At 43.6% G+C, this 15995-nt stretch overlaps 1 protein-coding gene across 2 annotated transcripts in view; it reads left to right on the top strand.

The window, feature by feature from the left end:
• Positions 1-15995, top strand: part of LOC112255105 (filamin-B) — a 90967-nt gene that overhangs the window by 947 nt on the left and 74025 nt on the right. The gene's annotated exons all lie outside the window — the stretch shown is intronic.

Genomic DNA, 15995 nt, shown 5'->3' with positions numbered 1-15995 from the left:
ACGGTCCCAGTGACTGACGGTGCCGTCTTAACTAAACGTTAGTTGGAGCTCCTTTTCCGAGTTCCCAGATGTTTTGAACGCGGCATTATGCCCAGTACATCGGGACAAATCTCATTACACCATACCGCACTACTGAATGGACAAGTGTTTGTAATGCAAGATGGATGAGAGCCTGTCTCTTTTCGGAGATCTAATATATTTAGAGGATTGCAAAATGTAACTTATCATTCAAGACATGATACATATATGGGTTTGGGTGTTAACATGTTCTACAACTTTTACAGCGCGTTGGCCCTGCAGGGCAGCTAGGTAAAAGCTTGGCTATGTTAAAGATTCCTCTGTAGCAAGCCACCACCTAATGATCATTACCATCATAAACTTAGAGGGAGGCAACAGTAATAATTGCCTTAACACCCATTGTGTATTTAACATTCCTATTAACCTAGTACTCACTAATACAAATGGGTAAATGTTAAGTTGCTAGCTATCCCAGAAAAAGGCAAAAGGAGAGATTCCACCTCGTTGTGGACGTTCCCATTGACATGCAGCAGAATGTAAGAGTGCTTATGGGTAATGTGAACCAGGCCTGAGACTAAAGTCCACGTTGTGTCAAGTGCGCTCAGGTGTGACCTCACCTGTAAAAGGTTTTCGTTTGAGGACCTGGGACGGGTGATGACTATAGATCCCCACAGTGGTGTCCCATTAAACCTAGCTGTCAAACAGGGAAATGGTTCCAATCATTTTCCCACCCTTCATGTTTCCAATAGGGGATTTCAGAAACACTTAAAATAAGGGCTCTGTATCGTGTAGGTTTACCCTGGCGTGATTTGATAACCATGTAAATCTCATGTAACAGGTTAGTCATTGAATTGTTTGACCAAGTTCCACACCGTGACATGCATACAAACTCACTTCGTGGGCTTGTTTCCATGCAACATTTCGGACAGTTAAAAACCCTCTCGCGTCGCCTCTTCCTCTCTGTTGTAGTGTGTTTAAGGTGCAATTCCAGTCTTTTAATTGGTTACCACCTTCTACCTGTTTTTAGATTGGCAGATGTGTACAATGTTATATCAATATTGGCAAGGTTTAATGTTGGCCATCTAGTACGGTTGGTCTTGTACAAATGGTAGAGGAAGATGTAACCTGGTCACAATTCTTGCTGGTGTGATGGCACACTGCAATGTTTCACCCAAAAAGATATGGTAGTTCATCAATGTTTACATATGAATGGCTTTTAATATGGTCCTACATTTGGCGAGAGGTTAGAAAGTGCAGCTCAGTTTCCTCCTGAGGTGCTGACCTGTTGCACCTTCTACAGCCACTGATTATTTCATGCTGCTGTTTAACATGTGAATATCTTGAACGATCTGGCCATAATTGCCATGTACTCCTATAACCTCCACCCGGCACAGCCCTCAGAGCCTGGTTTCTTTCTAGGGAGTATTTCCTAGCCACTGGGTTTCTATATCTGTATATCTTGCTGTTTGGTTTCAGGATGAGTTTCTGTGGAAGCACTTTCACAACTGATGCTGTATGAAGGACTTTATAAATACTTTTGTTGTCCTGGGGATCGGTTTGTGAATTTATCTCTGTCGGTGAGGGGTCTGTTTGTGAACAGAGTCTCAGAACCAGCTGGCTGAGGGGACTCTTCTCTAGGTTCATCTCTGTCGGTGAGGGCCCTGTGGGATCAAGTGCCTTTGAACGGATATGGTGTACGGTGCCAGACGCACCAGTTTGTGTCAAGAACTGCAACGCTGTATATCAATAATGGCCCAGCACCCAAAAGACATCCAACCGACTTGAGACAACTGTGGGAAGCATTGGAGTCCACGTGGACCAGCATCCCTGTGGAACGCGTTGGACATTTTGTAGAGTCCACGTGGACCAGCATCCCTGTGGAACGCGTTGGACATTTTGTAGAGTCCACGCCCTGATGACTTGAGGCCGCTCTGAAGGCAAACAGCAGGGCTCAACTTCATAGTTTTGTACTCCTTTTATGTTGAAGAGGGTGGGGCTCACGCTACATCTCACCCCATGACTGAGGAAAGACATCTGTATTGTCCATTTTAACTGCACGTTAGTTTATGTACATAGTTTCTAATATTGTATCCCCCCCCCCAACATTTCTTTCAGGCCATGTTGTATAGCAGGCCCTTGTGCCAAGTTGAGTCTAACACCTCTTTGGAATCAACAAAGCATGCAAGGATTTTGTTTGTCCATTAAGTTGTGATGACTACGTGGTATATTGGCAAGGAGATGTTTGCTCAGGACATTGTTTTCACTGAGAATGCTGGCATTTGATGTTTTTTATGCTGCAGAGGTTGTTCCTGAGGTTGACGCTAACGCAGATTCCACGGTCTTATTGGGGTTAAATATTGTTGAAGATGCCGACGCTGTGGATAATGCTAAGGATTTGTGGTCGGTATATTATTTTGTTTAGGATACTGTCCACACCACACACCATTTTGGATTGGCGGGTTTGTTTTTCCTGTCTTTATCAGCTTAGTTGTAAATGATGGTGTGGGGGTTTTTACTCTTGTTTCTTTGTTTATAGAGCTGGAAAGTGTTTTATCCATCGACCTGTTTTGATCGCTCTTCATGTTTGTTTAGTGTGTTCTAATTTTCCCAGAAGTGATTTTATTTATTCTCCATGGTCTGTTTTCAGTCATGCTATTCCTTTTATTTTTTTCTTGGTGTTTTGGCCCTGTTTTAGCTTCCGTCTTAACTTCAGGTGTTTCACCATAGTGTTCTGGGTCTTTCTCGTGCCTTCGTAATGGATCAAATCCACTTTGCTATAACAACATCAGAAACATGCTTGGTCTTGTGTGTAATCAGGTGTTCTTCAGGTGTCCGATCAGTAATCCAAACCAGCAGGGAAACTAGCTTGATTCCCCCCACACACGCAGCAAGGCGAAGTTGGTTCACACCTGTGGCGGTTCAGCTGCCAAGGAGAAAGAACAGCATGTGTTTATTATATCAACTAGGTCCTTATCTTTTAAAGCCCTGTATGAAAACAATGTATTTACCCAGCCCATTTACTGGTTTAGAACGTCAAACATAACATGCATCACCATGGAAACGCCTATTATAGGGTGTGTGTGTGACCTGAGATCACTCCTCTTTGGTCTCCAGGAAACATGTGGTTGATGGATGGAGGGATGGTAACCTGGCAACATGATGAAGACTTCAAAGCTGATGCTCTGGTTACCTAATAGTTTGTTATTGGCTTTTGATCTGAAAACCATGAGTTAAGCAGCACAAGCTCCAACGTGATTATTAAGTGATGTAGGAGTCCCTGATTTTTGTGGATTATTTAAATGAAAGGTTAAAGTAAAAATGTAGCTATTCAAACCTTGCAGCTGATGTCATAGATGACCGCTTCAATAAAACAAAACAAAAAGTTGCTGCTATTTTGGAACCCATCCGTCAGGCTACATAATGCGCTCTATATGCTCTGCTGTCGGCTGCTACAACAAGAAAGGGGGAAATGCTGGTATCTCGTTTTATAAACCTTCAAAAGATCCAGACCAAGTGCTGAAGTGGTTGGCAGCGATATAAAAAATATAAATAATAATAAATAAAAAGTGTTAAATATTTATTGTTTAAAATAAAATAAAAAGTTGACACAATGTGATGTATTTGTCTATTCAGTGCTCATTTTGTTTCAGGTGAATGCTAACGCTAGCTAGCAAGCTAGCTCTCTTCAGTCTTGTAAAGGATCGCTAGCTAGATGGCTAACTTACGGCTGGTTGTTCCACGGACGTGCTAGTTAACCTCCATTATTTGGTCAGTAGATAAGGCCACTGCTAATATAACTCATTTCAGCTTGACTAGCTGTCTTGCTGTGCGCTACCAAGCGATTACTGATGCTAATAGCTAGCAAGTGGTGTGTGTGTGTGTGCCAGACTGGAGACCACTCCGGCGCTCGCACTACATGTAAACCTTGTTTACCACCAAGTGGTGATAAATAACCATGTAACAGCTTGGGATTTACCTACAGGTTTCATTCCAGTATTAAGCTAGGATTAGACGTTGCTAAAGCTTTGGTGGTCTCGTCTTGCTCGTACACATACACAAATAAGCCAACATTAACGTGTTACATTGTATTTACACACATCTGTCGTGACCAGGATGTGAGTCAGAGAAGTGGTGACTGGTCGAGTCTATCTGTAGTTCTGCAGGACAAGGATGTGAGTCAGACCATTGAATGTTGATTGATTTTGAAGAGGAAGCAATGGCAGACCAGCTCACTAAACTTTAATCCTAAATGAATGTTGACCTGAGAACCGACCCAGCCTTCTGCAGCACTAGATTCTGTCTAGGGTTCATTAGGGACAAAATGGAAGACTATTGAATCATTTTCACTATCCATTGTGTATTTTGAAACTTTTTCCTATGGTGCTCCCAAATGAATACAACTTACCTGCTTTATGACTCATCTCCCATGATGCATGTTGACTTTCTCAATCTTTAAAAATCAATGCTCCTCCACACACACAGAAATTGCGACATGCTTTGCACACAACCGGTGGAGACGAACAAAATGACATGGTTCTGACGGGCCCTTCCCAACAATACAGTGAAAAATATTTTTATTTGACCTTTTATTTAACTAGGCAAGTCAGTTAAGAACAAAGTCTTCTTTTCAATGACAGCCTAGGAACAGTGTTAACTGCCTTGTTCAGGGGCAGAATGACAAATGGAAGGATAATGACAAGGAATTAATACTTAAAGAACTGAGTCGATGTGCATCGGTTCGGTGTAAATGATTTAGATATCAGTGGCGGTTTTAAGATGAGGGCAATTTTTATTGTATGAGCTTGGCTTTTTTTATTGCTGTGTATTAGAGGACTGTCATTCATATTCCATTTACCCAGCTCAATTTAACATGCATAGGTTTACACTAGAATTAAATACTCAGAGGCGTTGTGCCTTTACACCTGTGGATGGACCATTTATTTCCTTAGTGATAAATTCTCTGACCTACTGTAGCCCTGTCTGTGAATGGGGGGGTGTACTCGGCCCTCCGTTTCCTTTGTCTTGTTGATGTTGAGGGAGAGGTTTGTCATGGCACCATACTGACCCACCCCCAAAATAGTTTGTCTCGTTGTTGGTGATCAGGCCTATTACTGTCGTGTGATCAGCTAACTTGATTATGGTGTTTGGAATCGTGCGCTGCCATGCAGTCGTGTGGGAACGGAGTACAGGAGGCGACCAGACAGTGAGGATCAGCGTGGCAGATGTGGTGTTACTGGGGGGCGGCCCATCAGGAAGTCCAGGATCCAGTTGCAGAGGGAGGTGTTTAGTCCCAGGATCCTTAGCTTAGTGATGAGCTTTGAGGGCACTATGGTGTTGAATGCTGAGCTGTTGTCAATGAATAGCATTCTCACATAGGTGTTCCTTTTGTCCAGATGGGAAAGGGCAGTGTGGAGTGTGCATCATCTGTTGGGGTGCTATGTGGAGTTGGTCAAGGGTGACTGAGATTGCATACACTATATAAACTTCCTGTCCAGGAGGCTCTAATACAATAGTCGGTACTATATAAACTCTTCCTGTCGGTAGATTGGTGAGGTTGTTGCCAGCCCTGTACTACATAAGTTTGCCCTGGCCTAGCAGAACCTCTACACCACCCCTCCCCTGGGAAAGGCCTTGGTGTGTTTTTGAAGGCTGTTGAAAGCCTCCTTACCCCTCCCACACTCCTCGTTACCCCTCCCACACAGACATGCACACGTACACACTCATCTGCTTCTCGTGAACGGTTACAAAACTTATGAGTCTCTAGAAACAGCGAGGTCATGCTGATGGAATCCTGCTCCATGTTTTACGGCCCCTGGCCACCGCAAGGGTGGCCCCTGGCCCCTGGCCACCGCAAGGGAGGCCCCTGGCCACTGCAAGGGAGGCCCCTGGGAAGAGGAGAGGTCGAGTAATACTGACATGGAGAGTTAATGATGGACTGGCCCATATGGCTCCCTGCATTTTAGACAGAGCTTGTGGGAATAAGCTTCTGTTTTGATTGTACTCCGTGTCTGAATGGTGACCTCTAGGCAGTGGGGATTCACTCATTCCTCTGCACTAGGCAAGCAGAACATGGTCATTCATTTAACTCCCTTCGTCTGCCATGTCACAGCAGCAGAACCAGTGTCATTTAACTTTTACCTTCTGCTTGTGAAATCAGGAGCTAGCCCCATAGCCCAACGGTAAGACTGTAACAGGGCTTTTCCTATTTTAATTATGTTTTTTCAGGCTATGGGTGCTGTTCAGCTTGGCTTAATTGGTGATGAATTTCACCCAGGAAGGCACGTGAAACGCACCCCTCATCAGGGACTGATCCTTCACTAGAGACTGTTTTAAAACTTTTTTTTTTTTAAACCTCTTCTGGTTGCTAGTGACGAAGTCCCCAACTGAACTCTTAAGACCAGTTTTTAAGGATGAAATATCAGAACTCAACCTGTAACCGTTGTTGCTGTAGATCGTTTCTATTTCTTTGCGTAGCTCGGGACAATGAGCTGTATTATGCAAATCCTTTGATCTAGTGGCACAAGTGACCAATCGAAACTCACTAGCTTTGCAACCCTTAGTGAATTGGCTGTTGGTACGTAGCACTACCTAGCATGCTTGTTAGCACCCACATGAGTGCGACGCTTGGAGAGACTCCGCTATATAGTGCATGTCGGCCTACGCAGTAGGATAAAATGGTTCTCTCCCTAAAGCTTCGCTTCGTGTCCCCTGCCCAATGGAACAACCACAACATGCTCCATTTGCCCGGCTGCCATAAATTGTCAGTCTTTCACTTTTACAATGGGGATAACCAGACAGATCAGTTTGGTTATGCCTCCTGGAGTTCCTTAGTGTCTCTTCCCCCTAACTATCATGTTAGCACATACCCCATAGACTGCCATTAATTGTGCTAACACTAGTTAGTTTAGCAAGCCAATGCTATCTCAGTCTTCCTGTCACTGGGCCCTGTGGTACCACCTCTGTCATTGGTACCACTACTATGCAGTCTACAGTGAATGTTTGGGTCCTGTCCTATGCCTGCCTTCCCTCAGAGGCTTTTATGCTGCTCAGAAAAATGACTTGGTCTTCAAGGGCTCTATCTCTATTCCATGACTAAATTATAAAGCGTGATTGATCAAGCAGTGGGACTTAGTGTTTTTGTATCACTGCAGGGTTACTGTTGTGACATCTCAATGTTCAGTATAACCTATCCATCACAACCTTCACTCACTGTCTCTGTAGTAGGGGTGGGTATGTTTTTAAAACGTTAAAATATTTAAACGAAGTTGATTCGTAACTGAAACCACTTTTTCTCTCTGCGCATTAAAATCACAGTGCAGCTATCACATTTTATTTTTTTATTTTATTGCCTAACGTGGCGATGGGCTATAAAGGCCTGGGGTAAGTTAATTTAAATCAAACCAGAGGCGAACTTTAGACTGTGGTGAATTGACGAGGGATGCTAGACATGGTGAGATACAGATTACCAAGACTGTCATTCTGCTCTTGCTAAACTCAAATGGTATTTGTCACATGTGTAGACTTTAAAGTGAAATGTTTACTTTACGAGCCATTAACCAACTGCAGTGTTAGAAAGTTAAACATTTGCATAATAACGAGGCAATGTACAAAGAGCGCTGGTACAGAGTAACCTTACGGTGAGATGCCATATCAGTGCCCATGCCTTGTCTTTTCAGCCTCCTGAGGGGGAAGAGGTGTTGTCCTCGTCACTGTTGGTGTGTTTGGACCATGATGGGGTCCTTAGTGATGTGCACCGAGCAACTCATGATGCCAGTGTGTTAAGTCTTCAGTCTGTAGAATATCCCTGTCTATTCATTGATCATAGGCTTTACTGAAGTGGCGAGACAAGTCAAGAAATGGCCAAGATACAGCATCCCATTGCGAGATTCAACTTCTGATCGCTGGTCCTAGTGTATCACTCTGACTCGGTCTGGTGGTCAACCTGCCTATACTGTGCCCCTCTCGTGTTGCCCCTCACTAGCTTGCGATGAAAGATGCAAGTGTTCGACTTGTTTCCGTACTTCCCAGACGTCTCATTTCCAAAAATACTGATTCTTAGGAGTTGATTCCTTAGTGGAATCGATTCTGAAATGGGAGTCGACTTTCAAAGTCAGAATCAAGTCTTTTGGAGTTGGTAGAGCAAAGCAGCCAAGTCCTGTATGACAATACTATGAAGTTAAACGATACTATATTTTGGATACTGAAATACAAAATTTGCTAGGTGGTATTGAGGACCAGTAATGACAGGTCAGGTGCGACGCTTCACTATCTGAACGGGGTCTCTCCTAAGACTCAAACCGGTGCTGCCATTTGTGAATTCACATTTCAGCTGTGGAAATCCATTTATTTTAAACCAGTTCTTTCCCTTGACTTATATTGTCTCCTAGTTATATCTCATGTAGGGACTTTAGTAAACTACCCAGATAAATCTGGTATGTTTACAATAGGGTCTTCATATGACCTGTCCCAGTAAAACCAGGTTTTGATAAAGGACTGATTAGTTGTGGTTCTGTCTGTCCTGCGGGTCGGTGGGCGTACCGGCATAGTCCCCCAGAGCACAGGGACGTTTTTAAAGTCTAATCATCCATCAAGAAGAATTACATGGTAGACCCTGTGCCCTTCACCTTCCCACTTCCCCCTCGCTCACCTTCTCTCCACATGGAGGTATGGCATCTCACAACCTGGTGCCACTCGGACCAGGCCACAATACCACTCTGTTACAGACGGAGAAAAGGAAACCCGAGGCCTGAGCTTGGTGGCCTCTTATCATATGATCTCATGCAGCCATTAAGTTTATTAAAGGAATTTTTCACCCAACCTCCTCCCTCTCTCACCCCCACCTCGTTCCTCTCTCACCCTCAGAGCATGTAGGCATAACCTAGCCTGTAACTAGGGGTTTAGTGAAAACAAGAACACTGGGAAAGCTTCTTTTTAGACTAGCTTCCTGACTCCTCAGTCCTCCTAAAGGTGAGTTGCTGCTCTGTTATTGGAGTATGAGGTGCTGGGAGCTAGGTGGGGCTTGGTAGTTGATAAATAACTCTGTTGTGTTTGTCCCCCCCCCCCTTAGCACACCATGGGTTTACGTCATTCACTCTGTTGGCGGAGTAGCTGTAAGCCTCTGAACACACCCTTACTCACCGGGGTGGCAGCGAGTTGAGCTTTGTCTAAACATTATATTACAGAAGCTGTTTGGCGATTCAAATGTTATTTGTGACATGTAAAACAGGTGACATTGTGAAAACATGAAATACATTGAAGCACATTTATTGGAACTAAAATACCTCGTTTAATAAATCACAACTCCTGAGCAGTTTTTTTTTTTCTGTGCCTGTGCACAGTTCCCTGGGACTGCAGTGTAGAAATATCAGAGAAACGAGATTTAACTTCACTTAACTTTCTAGAGCAGTGGTCACCAACCGGTCAAACGTGATCAACTGGTCCATCTTTAATGCATTCCTAGTCGCTCGCCAAACATTTCTGTAGATAAACAAATAAAGCCTTGAGAGTTTTATTCTTCATGGGCTGTTGGCAGTAGGTGCGCCTGATTTACACTGCCTGGTGCGCTGGGTAGGTGAACTTGCAATCTTTTTGAACCATTTCATGCGTCTGAAGATACAAACTGCCTTTCTGGCGGGCCAGAGAGCAAATAAAGTGCACTGATGGGAGACCACTCTGGTAGGCCTGCATTATGATCAAATAGCCACATTAGTCTACTTGGCCACAGTTTTAACTTAAAGCGGGTACAGCCTCAGTGTTCACAGTAAGGAGGTTTTGACAATGTTGAAGTTTGCGCTCAGCAGACCTGAAATTTTGCTCAGTGCTAAAAAATAAAGGGGGGGACTTTGCCCCTCCCCCTGAGTCAATACAACATGAGGCTTGTTTACAGTTGGTGTATCAAGATGTCTGTAGATGGTTGTTGTCCATCAAACTTGTAGTTATGAAAAAGTATAAAGACAAAATTACAGGCTGCGCGACATCAGCAGCCTGGTGGGCTTAATTAGCATACCGGGTGTATTTTAACGCCTGTAAACCCATCTGTTTTTAAAAACAATTTAGTATACCTCAATTTAACAAACCAGGCAACTAAAAGCAACTTCCTAAACAATGTTTTTGGTTTATTTTCTAGCTTGTTAGCTGACGAGCCAGTTCAAGTAATGATATCATAGCTGACTATGTCTTAAACTTTGACCCCGTCTGCGTCAACTATAGTCAGTTTACAGGCAGTCCACTGGAGTGTAAGTGAATGCTGTTTTGGCCATAGACAGTTGTGGCATTCTAATTGTCTAGAGTCATGTCTTTTAGACAAGGTATAAACCAGCCGTATCACCTGGGGCAGTGATTACAGCTGTGAGTCTTTCTGGGCAAGTCTGAGCTTTCCACACCTGGATTGTGCAACATTCTGTCTGTTATTCTATTCTAAGTTCATCACGCTCTGTCAAATTGGTGGTGGTTCATTGCTTGACAACCATTTTCAGGTCTTGCCATATTTTTCAAAAAGATTTTGTCCACTCTGTTACTTCCCCTCAGGAACTTTCACGGTCTTCTTAGTAAGCAACTCCAGTGTAGATTTGGCCTTGTTTTGGGTTATTGTCCTGCTTGAAGGAGACTTCATCTCCCAGTGTCTGATGGATAGCAGACTGAACCAACTTGTCCTCTAGGATTTTGCCTGTCCTTAGCTTCACTGTTTATTTTTTAAATCCTGGATTAACTTCCAAGTCAAGTACAAGCAGACTCATAACATGATGCAGCCACCACTGTTTGAAAATATGGAGAGTGGTACTCAGTGCTGTGTTGGATTTGGTGTGTGTGGAGTCCACTGTGAAGCATTGATGGAGATGGAGCAGAAATTGAGTAATGGTTCTTATCAGGAACCTGTCGGAACAAGTCTAACAATAGGGTGTGGACTTGTACTGGAGTGGCAGCAATATCCTTTCACTCTCACTTTCTCTTACTGTTTAGAGCTCACTTTCACTCATTCTCTCTCTGGTGTGGGCTGAGAAAGTGATTGAGATGTTTCTTTGTTTGCGAATCATTAACTCCAACACCAGTAACTTCAGGAGGTGGAGAAATTCCCCTGCAGTTTTGTCTCCACAGCTAGATGACTGCACCTAAAATGGCACCCTGTTACCTCTTAAAGCTTTACTTCAGGGGATAAAGTGTGTGTGTGTGCTGAGTGTTGGGTAACCAGGTAAATGACGGAGGCTCTGCCTGTGCATGCCTCGGTTTGATGAGCTGTGAATTATAGTTGATGTTAGGGAATACAGGCAGCTGCCAGAACACACACTTTGTGTGGTAGTCTTATTCCCAGATGGCACGGTATTCCCAGATGGCGCCGTATTCCCTTCCCTAACTGTACTACTTTTTAACCAGAGCGCTATGGGCCTTGATCAAAAGTCATCCACTACATAAGGAACAGGGTGCCATTTGGGACTGAACATACAGGGCATTTAGAAAGTATTCAGACCCTTTGACTTTCCCCACGGTTTGTTACGTTACAGGATTATTGTAGAATTAATTTAGTTTTTTTTTTCATCTACACCCTGTTCGGGAGTAGAAGCTGTACAGCAGTCTGGTGGCTTGGGGGAGTAGAAGCTGTTTAGGAGCATTTTGGTCCTAGACTAAGTAGTAGCTTCCGTCTGGCCACTTTACCATAAAGGCCTGATTTGGTGGAGTACTGCAGAGATTGTTGTCCTTCAGGAAGGTTCTCCCATCGACCACAGGAGCTGTCAGCGTGACCATCGGACAGGGAGAAGACCAAGAACCCAAGACACTTCTCCCCGATTGCTCAGTTTGGCCGGGCGGCCAGCTCTAGGAGGAGTCTTGGTGGTTCTAAACTTCCATTTTAAGAATGATGGAGGCCACTGTTCTTGGACCTTCAATGCTGCAGAAATGTTTTGGAATCTTTTCCCAGATCTGTGCCTCGACACAATCCTGTCTTGGAGCTCAACAGACAATTTCTTTGACCTAATTGCTCAGGTTTTTGCTCAGAAACACTGTCAACTGTGGGACCTTATATAGACAGGTGTGTGCCTTTCCAAATCATGTCCAATCATTTGAATTGACCACAGATGGGCTTCAGTCAAGTTGTAGAAACATCTCAAGGATGATCAATGGAAACCAAATGCCACTGAGCTCAATTTAGTCTCATAGACAAGGGTCTGAATACTTATGTAAATAAGGTATTTCTGTATTTTTTTTAATCTATTAATTAGGAAACATTTCTATTCCTGTTTTCACTTTGTCATGGGTTATGGGGGGGGGTTTAATTTAAATCCATTTTAGAAAGAGGCTGTAATGGAAGAAAAGGGGTCTGAATATTTTCTGAATGCACTTCAAATTGAGGGTGTTTCAAAACTGGGTTTGAACAGTCGTACTACTCGTCTTCTGTATTTTCACTCTCTGCCACTTCATAATCTAGTGTTTCCCCATGTTGTGTTATCAGTGCGTTGCTATGGGAACAGATCATAATAACACAAACTGTCCTCGGAACTGTCTTAACAGGCTCTGCATGTAATGGAGGGATACTCATGGGCATGAAACTAGTTTCGGGTGTTGACATGGCAACCTGAGTCAGCAGTCTGGTGATTGGTTGGTTTGACCTTAAAGTCGAGACCTGGCGTTCCAAACGTCTCAATGCCCCGCCCCTTTCCTACCAGCAACATGGATGTCACCCAATAACCAATCACCAGTTTGTGATAGAAGTTGGCGTTATAATGGTGTTTTCCTGGTGGTTTAGAGCCACTCTTATAAACTCAGCAAAAAATGAAATGTCCTCACTGTCAACTGTTTATTTTCAGCAAACTGAACATGTGTAAATATTCGTGTATATACCCCACTCTTCCACCAAGGCACCTGCAAGTTTCCAGACATTTCTGGGGGCAACGGCTCTAGCCCTCACCCTCCGGTCCAACAGGTCCCAGACGTGCTCAATGGGATTGAGATTCTGGCTCTTCGCTGTCAGTGGTGCTGTGACAAGACATCAGACAGAAGAGCGATGGATGGAGACTGTCTCAAAGGAGTTTTACCTTTTCCCCTGTGCAGCATGAATATCACAGGACGAAGAGGACTTCAAACCCGGCCGCCGCTGGGCCAATTGTGTTCCGCCCTATGGGACTCCCTATCACGGCCAGTTGTGATACAGCCTGGAATCGAACCATGGTCTATAGTGATGCCTCTAGCGCTGAGATGCAGTGCCTCAGACCACTGCGCCACTCGGGAGGGCTCTTCCTCTCCCCATAACCCTTCAGACAGGCCATGGTCTACTTTATGCAGCAATAACCCCATCAGTCATATTTCATCTTGATGTCTGTTGCATCAATGAAGTCCATTTCTTGTGCATCCAGCCAGTGTGGTTTTAATATTTCTGCAACATTGTTAAATCAACTTTTCAGATTTTGCAACTATCGTCTGCTGTCCAGCCGTGTACATCAGATCCCACTGTTTGTGACCATGAGAAACACAGTACAGCAGTCATCAGTATTATCACAGTCCTGTTAATCTCTGGGTGTATTCCAAACAGCACACCTATTGTCTATTGTCTATGGGGCCTGGTTATAGGGTGCCATTTTACTACAATGACCTTGGTCTGGGATTACACTGCCTCAAACAGGTCTGTTCTGGTCAGGGAGCGTGTCTGGGGACTGGAAGTCTCTGGAGCTACCTGCCTCCACTGTCAACAAAATGCCAAGATGGCCACTTTTTTATAAAGGTTAGTCATTGTACCAGTAAAGAACTGAAATAATAGCCCCTCCCCTTGGCCCTCGGGTAAAGTGAGAAGTAGAAATGCTTGGCTGTGAGATCGGCACTGCTCCAGCTTCAACCATAACAATGACGAGCTTAAAGTTCAGTCTTGAGACCAGTTACTTCCTGGGGGCTTTATTTGGAAACTACGTAAGATTAGGATGTGAACTCTTGCGTTCCTCAGGTGTCATAACGGTTATTTGGATGTTGACCAGACGAACGGCTCGTCTGAAGTCTTTGTCTAAACTGGCTAACAGACGTTTCATCTCATCAGAAACTTGATGGAACCTCGAACGCCCTTTTTTCATGACCTGGTTGTCTCTGTTCAGACTAGAGACATTCTATCCAATGGATTTACCATCAGACATGACTCAACAATGAGCATCTCAGTCGGACTGAAATTGTTATTTATTTTTTTCCCCCAACAGCCCTCTAGTCAACTAAAGTGTTGGCTAGATGTCATTGGTCTCTATTGTTAATGATAGATTCATCTTTCAGCTTTGGTAATACCCACTTATAGAATAGCACTTAGCTGTGGAGATCAGGGTGTGGCCAGACACCCAGCACAAACACTGCTGTGTTTAACCAGCACTTTTATTTGAAGAGGCAACAAGGAGAACCTGATCGTTTACTGAGATGTGTGTTGAAGTTGTTCTGTGGTAAAATGGATGCAGGCCTTTAGAATGTCAGGTAGTGTTTTTTTTTTTTAGGTCTGTTCAGTTAATAAAGCAATCACTTTCAATTTCCACAATAAAGTAAAAACATTAACTGCATTATGTGGGTTGACTGCTGTAACAATACTAAATAAAACGAGAAAAGTCCCAGGATGGTAGTGGCTGTCTATCACTTATTCACATTACTTTAATACAATAAGTTGTGTTCATTACATGTTTTATTTAAAGACTTAGTTCTAAGTCTAATTTTATATAGAGCTGCTTCCTGTGTCTGACTGCCTCAAGTAATGCAAAGTATTTTGCTGTGATGACACACTGTGGTATTTCACCCAGTAGATATGGGAGTTTATCAACATTGGGTTTGTTAATTCTTTGTGGGTCTGTCTAATCTGAGGGAAATATGTATCCATTTGGCAGGAGGTTAGGAAGTGCAGCTCGGTTTCCACCTCAGTCTGTGTGCACGTAGGCAGACCTGGCTCGAAAGAAGACCGGCTAAGGCGACCCTTCTCAATTGCATGGCTCAGTCTGTACATAGTCAAAGATTTCCTTCATTTTGGGTCAGTGGTCAGGTATTTTGCCACTGTGTACTCTGTTTTGGGCCAAATAGCATTCTTGTTTGCTCTTTATAAAAAAATATATTTCCTGTATCAATTATTTATCCTTGTTTTCTCATGTGTTTGGGTCTAGTTGTCCTGGGGCTCTGTAGGGCGGGTTTGTTGGTGAAAGAGCCCTAGGACCAGCTTGCTTAAAGGGCTCTTCTCCAGGTTTATCTGTCTGTAGGTGATGGCTTTGTTTTGGGAATTGTTTTCTTTTTAGGTGGTTGAATTTAATGGCTGATTTCTGGATTTGGATAATTAGTAGGTATCGGCCTAATTCTGCTCTGCATGCATTATTTGGTGTTTTACGTTGTACATGGATATTTTTGCAAAATTCTGCATGCAGAGTTTTGTTTTTGTCCCATTTTGTGAAGTCTTGGTTGGTGAGCAGACGACCATAAAGGGCAATGGGTTCTATAACTGAATTATTTTTAGCCAGATCCTAATTGATGTCACTTTCTGTTCCGATTGATGGCATAGAATGCACTTGTTGCGTTTTCTTAGCTGGTTCACAGCGTTGTGGAAGTTACCTGTGGCGGTGATGTTTAGGGCAAGGTATATAGTTTTTTTTTTTTTTGTGCTCTAGGGCAATGGTGTCGCTGGAATTTATTTGTGGTCCTGTCAACTGGATTTTTTTTGTTTTTTTGGAACGTCATTATTTTGGTCTTACTAAGATTTACTGTCAGGGCCCAGGTCTGACAGAAGCTGTGCAGAATATATAGGTGTTATTGTAGGCCCTCCTTGGTTGGGGACAGAAGCACCAGATCAGCAAACCATAGACATTTGACTTCAGATTCTAGTAGGGTGAGGCCGGGTGCTGCAGACTTTTCTAGTGCCCGCGCCAATTCTTTAATATGTTGAAGAGGGTGGGGCTTAAGCTGCATCCCTGTCTCACCCCAAGGCCCTGTGGGAAGAACTCTTTTTTTGCACATTTCAAACGCATACTTGTTTGAACATGGTTTTTATG

This window comes from Oncorhynchus tshawytscha, linkage group LG07 (genome assembly GCF_018296145.1).
Source record: "Oncorhynchus tshawytscha isolate Ot180627B linkage group LG07, Otsh_v2.0, whole genome shotgun sequence".
Taxonomy (NCBI): domain Eukaryota; kingdom Metazoa; phylum Chordata; class Actinopteri; order Salmoniformes; family Salmonidae; genus Oncorhynchus; species Oncorhynchus tshawytscha.
Note: the sequence above shows the minus strand (reverse complement) of the source record. Positions and strands in the feature narration are given on the sequence as shown.